Source organism: Etheostoma spectabile, chromosome 2 (assembly GCF_008692095.1).
Source record: "Etheostoma spectabile isolate EspeVRDwgs_2016 chromosome 2, UIUC_Espe_1.0, whole genome shotgun sequence".
In the NCBI taxonomy this organism is placed as follows: Eukaryota; Metazoa; Chordata; class Actinopteri; order Perciformes; family Percidae; genus Etheostoma; species Etheostoma spectabile.
In genome coordinates, this window is record NC_045734.1 from 11461809 (window position 1) to 11471661 (window position 9853).

At 41.3% G+C, this 9853-nt stretch overlaps 1 long non-coding RNA gene across 1 annotated transcript in view; it reads right to left on the bottom strand.

Annotated features, from left to right (window-relative positions):
* Positions 1–7877, bottom strand: part of LOC116697831 (uncharacterized) — a 70100-nt gene extending 62223 nt beyond the window's left edge. Inside the window, exon 1 of the long non-coding RNA XR_004334059.1 lies at positions 7633–7877. This is a non-coding gene — a long non-coding RNA (uncharacterized LOC116697831). The remainder of the gene's footprint in view (positions 1–7632) is intronic.
* Positions 7878–9853: the final 1976 nt, after the last annotated feature.

Genomic DNA, 9853 nt, shown 5'->3' on the forward strand with positions numbered 1-9853 from the left:
AACGGACATTCATTAATATCAAAAAATTGGGCACTAAAGCTTTTAGCAATATTACAACAGAGGGTTTGATTTAACGTTGAGGTGCGTATGCATCACTGAAGTGCCACAAATATTATTATTAAATCAACAAAGTACAGCAGCTGATGGAAATGTCATAATTCTTGCAAGTAGTTTCCATGAACCAAAATACTGTCCAAATTAAAATGTCCCGATGAAAAGTACCCTGGATACACTGGAGAACATTAACGTCTGTTTTCGAAATGTCTGATTTTAGTTTTGTTAGGGGTGTTTGGAAAGCTACAAATATTACAATTATCAATCAGACCGGCGTCCTGGAAAAGCTTAGCTAGGGGGACTAGATTCTCAACATGTGCAGTGGGCAAGACTAATCTGCATATTGTATTTTCTTTTTTAAAGTTGTCATTTGATAAAAGTTGGATGCTGGTTGGGCAACAGTATTGTTTAAGTTAGTAAAAGCTCCATTTGATGATCAGTAAATAAAGTGATTGTATTTTATTGAAAAGAGCAAAGTTTATTGATTAGTAAAAGTCCAATGAACCATTATAAAAAGTAAAATTTGTGGTAGCAGTATTTCCCAGGATGCATTCACAGTCTGGCAAAAGTAGTCTTTCTTGACCCAACAGTATTTACTTATTTTAGGTTTCTTATCTTGACAGACAGCACTGGGCTTTTTGTGTGCCGGCTTCCTTTTACATGGTTTGTTTGTGGATTCAGTGAACAGGTGCACAGGTGCAGAAGAACAGCTCAATACAGTAGGAGCAGACCTAGAAACTCACTTGGCTTGTTGCCAGGTTGGTGAACTTCACCCCATCCCAGCTGCGACAGAACATCAAAGGGGACAAAGCACCACAGACCTCATCCAGTCAACAACAGGCCAGGCACATGGGGACCATATGCAAACAGACACGACATGGACACTGACCCCACTACCGGACAAGCGTGCAATGTCTGAACCAAGGGCTTGTATGTAATAGTAAGGATACATTTTGTAGTAATGATGCAAACTGCTATACAAATTACTGCTATACATCACTCTCACAAAGTCAGTGCTTATCAGCCACAATATCGGAGTCTAAGGATTCAAATACATGATATAAACATTATTTGATTAATGACCTGATTATAAGTAAATGGATGTCATCAGACTCTAAATGCGATCCACGTTGAGCAAAAGCGTATAAAGCATGTCTTGGTTTTCCCACCAGATTGGCATTTCTTTACTTCATGATATATTGCGCACACAAAATATACACCTTGGTTTCCAGAGTTGGAAATGAATGTTAAGGAATTTGATCTTGGCTGCAAAGATATTTTTAATTTTTTCACTGCCATCCAATTTAAGTTTAACTTCATTATGCAAAAATTATTTTACTTGAGTTTGCAAACATACACAAAGACAAAACAATGTGCCAAAACCAAATTAAACCAAGCTTTCACAGGATTATACATGAAGCTCTTTTGGTGATAATGAAAACAATAATCTTTAAGCACAAACCTAGAAGAACAAGACGAAAAAGGTATAAACACAAGCATGTCTTCACGACTACATTAATTAAAGGTTTAATAATCCATTATAAGTTCAAGACACTGAAATAAACAAACAAAAATAAGTTCAGATCGTATACCAAAGCACCTGCCAATACTTGCCCACACACACACCACACACACACCCACACACACACACACACACCACCCACACACAACACCCACACACCACACCACACCACACACACACACACACACCACACACACACACACCCACACACACACACACACACAACCACACCACACACACCACACACACACACCCACACGGATTGCGGTCGTACTCTGTTCTTTAGCGGCTGGTTGCGTCCCCTCATGTTACTGACAGCTCCTAATGGCGGTTGGAGACCTTGCGTAATTAGGAGACCGTACGCCTGCCATGATGCCTGTCTTTCAGAAGCCAATTCCCCCTGATGTTTTCCTACACCACCACAAATTCCCCTCCCCCCCAGCACGTGCGTGGTGTATCCCTGGGTACTGGTACCTAGGGGAGGTAATTATTTAGATGAGCAGCATGAGAGAGGAGGGCCTCGTGTGTGTCTATGTGGAAGGAAGGGATCATGGCCGTGTAGTGTACTTGGATGCCCAGACTTAGACATAGGCTTTACCCGCACTAAGTAGGAGGGGATTTAGATTTATATTTCCTTCATTTCTTTTTTTGTTTGTTATTTCAGCCTCTTTCTGATAGTCTTCATAGTAATATTTCTCTTCTTTTTTTTTTTCTTTCTTTCCCTCAATTTCTGTTTCCTGCACTGCCCCCTTATGTCTCTCTGTTTGGTCTCTCATTCCCAAAGTCCCGAGTCCTTTATTTCTCCTTTTTTTTTTTTCTCCCTTTTTTTTTTTTTTTTTTTACTCCTTTTTTTAATTTCTCCTAATTTGAGCCTAACTGCTGTTTCACACCTCTGTTTCAACACTCGACTCGCCAACATACCTTAATAAATCCCAAACCTACAAAATGCTCCAAATGACACAGGCAATTGCATTACTTCTAAATGTCTCTTGATAATTCAACCCCTTACAATTGCTATCAAGTGGCTGCACCACAATTAGGTAATGCCTAAACCAAGCAAAGACTGTAATGGCAGAGAGGGAATAAGAGACTAGTAATTATTCTCATCTTATGGGTGCTCACAGTCAGGGCCGTGGGTTTGTGATGCTTCACAAGCGGGGAGGGAATAGAGGAGAAACTTTTGTGAATGAGTGGAATTACACGCATTTCTGGGCCAACATGTCAACAAAAACAGCAAACACTGGGCTACCTAAGGAACACGGCAAAGCACCAATCACGTTAATAAGCCCATCAAGACACTTCAGGTAGTCTTTTCCTAATATGACGTTATAATTTTTTGCCAGTTTTAATAAATATACAAGATAAATCTTTGAAAAATGAAGGTCATTGGTGTGATTAATTTTTGTCTCCACAGGGCTGATGATGTGGTGATAACAGAGCAGGTTTGTGGTCTTTGGTCAGCAACCAGGGGTCCTGAAGGAGAGAGATATAACCTTTGTCTCAGGGACGGCAGATATACGAGCCAGGCGAGCGCCAAGGATTATACACCGAGGTCCTCACTGGGAGATAAAGGGGGGGGCTGTGACCGTAGAATAATTTCAGCCTCCTCCTCCTCTCCCTCCCTCGAGACCACACGCCGTCCGAGCCAACCACCACCACCCCCCACTCCCCTGCTCCTATTCTCCTTCCCTCCACCTCTCCCGCCATTCCCCTAACTGCCTGCTGATGCCGGATGTCTCTTCCTTTCCTCCTCAACGTAGTGGGGAGAGAGGCAGGGAGGTGGGGAGGGGGTGTAACGGGTGGAGGGGAGAGAGACAGAAACTAGAGTCAGGTTTCTGTGCCGCTGCAGCTAAGTGCTGCAGCAAATCATCCCCGCATTAGGAATATGGGCAATTAGAACTGTGGCACATCCCTCCAGACACACTTGCACCTACACAAGCACGTATGTATTCACAAAAATATCTCACATCAGCATACAGATGTAAAACACACATATACATATACCGTATATATACATATATACACACATATATAACGCAATGCATCTATATTTCTGTAGAGGGTGTGTGGCCTCTTGTAAGGAATCATTTGTATTTATGTTGTTATGAGATGATATTTTTACTTTGTATATAATTCTATGGCAATAATTTGATTTTCAGTGATATTTTACTACATCCCTCGCATTAAACAACTTTAAACCCTTTTAAGAAGGCAGTAAAAATCACAGAAAGCATGCATACCACTTTAGATAAACATCCCTGAACAATAAATCCATCTGTAACATTCAGGTATACGGAGGAGGATATGCAGAGTGGCAGTTGCCGTTCCACCTTAAGAAAGGTACCTTAAAAGATTATCTCGGTTATTTCACCGCCACTGAGCCGGCACTAATAGTCCAAGGCAGATATTGAAGAGCAGCGCAGGGCCGCAGAGATCTATTAGAAATTCCCATCTACGCTCCTCATACATATTGATTTCTGACACCAAGCAGCAATGAAAGGCCCAGGGGAATAATATATTTAGCAGGGTTTGCAGTGAGGAGGTCACAGAGTGCATAAAGATTAGCTGCACAGACCCCTGACAGGACGATGTGTGAGCCCAAATTGTAGACAGTCACGCACTTATGCAAGCAGCCAGACACACAAACATACACGCACATACAGCATACACACACACACATACATATATACATTTACATACATATTTACATACATATACATACATATATACATTTACATACATACATATATACATATACATATACATATATATATACACATATATACATATATATACACATATATACATATATATATACACACACATATACATATATATATACACACATATATATATATATATACACATATACATATATATACACACACATATACACACACACACACACACACATATATACACATACACATACTGTATGTACATATATACATATACAGTACATATTTACATATACACATACAGTATATACATCTATATGTATCCACATACTGTACATATACGATACACGTACTGTAACCACACACACCACACCACACACACACACACACACACACACACACAACACACACACACACACAACCCACACACACACACACACACACACACACACACACAACCACAACACACACAACACACACACACGTTCAAAAGTTTGGGGTCACATTGAAATGTCCTTATTTTGAAGGAAAAGCCACTGTACTTTCAATGAAGATAACTTTAAACTAGTCTTACTTTGAAGAAATACACTCTACATTGCTAATGTGGTAAATGACTATTCTAACTGCAAATGTCTGTTTTTTGTTGCAATATCTACATAGGTGTATAGAGGCCCATTTCCAGCAACTATCATCCAGTGTTCTAATGGTACAATGTGTTTGCTCATTGGCTCAGAAGGCTAATGATGATTAGAAAACCCTGTGCAATCATGTTCGTACATCTGAAACAGTTTAGGTCGTTACAGAAGCTACAAAACTGACCTTCCTTTGAGCAGATTGGATTTCTTGGAGCATCACATTGTGGGGTCAATTAAACGCTCAAAAGGCCTTCTTGTCCTTAGAAATGAAGGCTATTCTATGCGAGACATTGCTAAGAATTTGAAGATTTCCTACACGGTATGTACTACTCCCTTCAGAGGACAGCACAAACAGCTCTAACCGAGTAGAAAAAGAAGTGGGAGGCCGCGTTCCACACTGAGCAAGAAGATAAGTACATTAGAGTCTCTAGTTTGAGAAACAGACGCCTCACAGGTCCCCAACTGGCATCTTCATTAAATAGTACCCGCAAAACACCAGTGTCAACATCTACTGAAGAGGCGGCTGCGGGATTCTGGGCTCAGGGCAGAGTGGCAAAGAAAAAGCCATATCTGAGCATGGCCAATAAAGAAAAAGATTAATGGGCAAAAGAACCCAGCATTGGACAGAGGAACTGGAAAAAATGTTGTGGACGGATGAATCCAGTTTGAGGTGTTTGGATCACAAAGAAGAACGTTTGTGAGACGCAGAACAAATAAAGATGCTGAAGAATGCCTGACGCCATCTGTTAAGCATGGTGGAGGTAATATGATGGTCTGGGTTGCTTTGATGCTGGTAAGGTGGGAGATTTGTACAGGGTAAAAGGATTCTGAATAAGAAAGGCTATCACTCCATTTTGCAACGCCATGCCATACCCAGTGGACAGCGCTTGATTGGAGCCAATTTCATCCTACACAGGACAATACCCTAAACACACCTCCAAATTGTGCAAAACTATTTTAGAGCAGAAGCAGGCAGCTGGTATTCTATCGGTAATGGAGTGGCCACGCAGTCCCCAGATCTGAACCCCATTGAGCTTTTGTGGAGCACAGCTTGACCGTATGGTACGCAGAAGTGCCCATCCAACCAATCCAACTTGTGGGAGCTGCTTCTGGAAGCGTGGGTGCAATTTCTCCATTACCTCAACAAATTAACAGCTAGAATCCAAAGGTCTGCAATGCTGTAATTGCGCAAATGGAGGATTCTTTGACGAAAGCAAGTTTGATGTAAAAAAAATCTTATTTCAAATCCAAATCATTATTTCTAACCTTGTCATGTCTTGACTCTACTTTCTATTCATTTCACAACGTATGGTGGTGAATAGTGTGACTTTTCAGGAAAACACACAACTTGTTTGGTGACCCCAAACTTTGAACGGTAGTATATAGACACATACTGTTGTACATATACAGTACACACAACACTGTACATACACATATATACACACACACACATATATATATATATATAATATATATATATTATATATAACACAACACAACACACACACACACTATACACACACACAACACACACCACAATACACAACACACAATATACACACACCACACACACACACCCCACACACACACACACACATATATACACACACCACATTATATATACATATATATATACATACACATATATATATATATAATACATCATATATATATACACTATATATCAAATCACCTTTCTTCCCCATACGATGCTCGGTTTGAACTGCAGAGATTCTCTTGACCATGTCTACATGCCTAATGCACTGAGTTGCCGCATGTGATTGGCTGCTTAGAAATTAAGTGTTAACGAGCAGTTGGACAGGTGTACCTAATAAAGTGGCCGGTGGTGTGATATATAATATATATATATATATATAATAGATTATATATACACACACACACACACACCACACACATTACACACACTACACACCACACAATATATAAATACATACATATCCACACACATATACACTCACCTAAAGGATTTTAGGAAACACCTGTTCAATTTCTCATTGATGCAATTATCTAATCAACCATCACATGGCAGTTGCTTCAATGCATTTAGGGTGTGGTCCTGGTCAGACAATCTCCTGAACTCCAAACTGAATGTCAGAATGGAAAGAAAGTGATTTAAGCAATTTGAGCGTGGAATGGTTGTTGTGCCAGACGGCCAGTCTGAGTATTTCACAATCTGCTCAGTTACTGGGATTTTCACGCACAACCTTTTCTAGGGTTTACAAAGAATGGTGTGAAAAGGGAAAAACATCCAGTATGGGCAGTCCTGTGGGCGAAAATGCCTTGTTGATGCTAGAGGTCAGAGGAGAATGGGCCGACTGATTCAAGCGGATAGAAGAGCAACTTTGTGAAATAAACACTTGTTACAACCAAGGTATGCAGCAAAGCATTATGCAGCAAAACACATTATATATACACACACACACACACACACACACACACACACACACCACACACACACACACACACACACACACACACACACACACACACACACACAACACACCACCCCAACACCCCACCACACACACACCCACCCACACACACACACACCACACCCACACACACAACACACACACCGCAAAAGGTGCCGTTGACTTATAATTTTTATTCCGCGTTTAGTTGTGATAATAGATTAGCGTGCATATAGTGACGCAAAAGTGTATGTAATTCAACATAGTATGCACACCAGGCGGCTAGGTGATAGTGTGAAGCACTGCAACACCACCAAGTCTGCGCGGCAGCGTACAACCTTCCTTCTACTTCTCTCCCTAATAGCACAAAACATGGCAAAGCAAACAACAAAAGCTGACAATTTTGTCTGGACAGATGAGGAGGTGGAGTTGCATGTTTGTCTGATAATGACCGACACAGTCGACCATGATAAGCCACAGCATAGCACCCACGGGAGCACTACCACTATATCCTGAGCCTCGCAGCCCTTCAGCCACTGCTTGAGAGCGAGAGGCAGCGGGCAGAGGAGGGTGAAGCAGACCCTCCTCTTCCCGCTGCCTCTCGCTCTCTCTCCTTCTCTTCATCCAGAACGTCGTAGCCTACTCTGGCTCAAATGAATAGCCTACATATGGTCAGCGAACTATAACAACCTTATCCACATTGTCAACATCATTTCACTATTGAGCCATTACATTAAAAATCATTTTGATAACAGGAACCTATCATTTCTGTAGTCTACTCCGTATCAACAGACTACCGGAACACCTTTTTCTTGTCTTTCGCCACACCGTTGTCTTCAGACTTCTGAACTTCTGCGTTTTTACTCTTTAGACGGCATTGCGACAGTGGAGCGTTTAAGATTTCCACTCTGGAGGGTGGTTTCACTTTTTTTGCATTTTTAAGCCCCAAAAACACTGTTGCCGTCTAAACGAAAAGCACATCTGATAAAATATTTTTATGTTTTCACACGCAAGTGTGTAAACAGGGGCCTAAAAGGGAAACTATGGTTTATTACAAGTGTGGTTTTACTTAAACAACATCAGTATGATACCTTATATTTTCATATAAGTTTGGTAAATAACCAAACAGCAACAACAACTCAAGTACTGCGTCAGTGCTACATTGAGACAAACTGGGTTCTTTTTTTGTCATTTTTGGTGTGTAGTAATCCCTTATTGCAAAGGAAAAGCATACTACTATGCAAAACATGGTTGGTCAAAGACAAGTTGGAAGCCAATATGCAAACTGTTGTGGATATTTAACACAGACAGTTTGGGCTTGTTGCATTTTATTGGTTCTGCGTTCTATGATCTTGCAATTGCTGTGGTGAGTACAATGTTATCATAACTGATGGAATTGCGATGGAATACAAAAGTACAAAGTTGTAATAAAATGTAGGATTTCTTTAATGTTTATTTTTCTATGGTTTGACTCCATGGTCACTCATTGTCCTTTTGTTTTTGTGTGCACCCCCCCATTTGTGCACAACATTGTCTATCTCCTCTTCCCTCCAGCATTTGGCAGTCTCGATGGAGTCCAGCGTTGTTGGAGTGGGGGTGCTGGTGGTGTTGTGGGGTTGACCGGAGTGATTCTGTGATGAGCTTGTCCAGGTAAAAGGGTAATTGCTTCAAAGGGAATCAGACCGCCGAGAGCGAGGCTGCGACCAGCGAGATGTAGGGCTCGACTCCTCTGTGAGAGCACTTGACACCACCTCCTCATCCAGCCATCTTCCACACCCTGCCGCGCTCTCACCTAGCTTCTAACTCATGCATGCCCAATGCCATTGCCATCACTGCCTCTTCTTTTTCTTTTTTTCCCCCCAGTCTTGCTCTGCCCTCCTCCTTCCTCCCCTCCTTCAAAGCACCACTCGGCAGCCTCTTCAGAAATTACAATCGCTCAGGGTTTAGGCAATTTGACCAAATGCAGGGCCTGTATGTAAGGATTGGGAAGGGGAGGAGGGGGCGGTTAGGACTGCAGGGTGAGCCTTGGGGGGGATTGGAATGAAATTACCAATTCAATGGCTGAAGCACCGCACGACAGTGGCAAACCGTGGACATAAAATGAGGATTATCCGATTTTAGGAGGGGGCGAAAAAGTGCCACAAAGAGTCTCAAGTCCAGGAGAGCTAACGCCCCCATGTTTGCTTTGACAATTGTCTGAACCAAAAATCGGATGTTTTTGCCAAAACAAATTGTTTTGATGACAAACATAAGAGATTTGTGAGAATAATGTTCTTTTTTAGCATTTTATTCTTCAAATAACAGTTTATCATTGTTATTGACTTGTTGTGGAGAAGCAGAGAAAAAAAATGTCTTTCTGGCTGATGACATTTGCTCATTTCACGAAGAAATACAAAACAAAGATATAGCTGATTTTATACACTGCCTCCCTACATGAACAAAGACTTTTGAGAGATAACAGGCGAGCGCAAGATGACTTTGAATACTATGATAAAGGCCGATTTTACAGTGTTAAAAACCCCTGGATCCAAT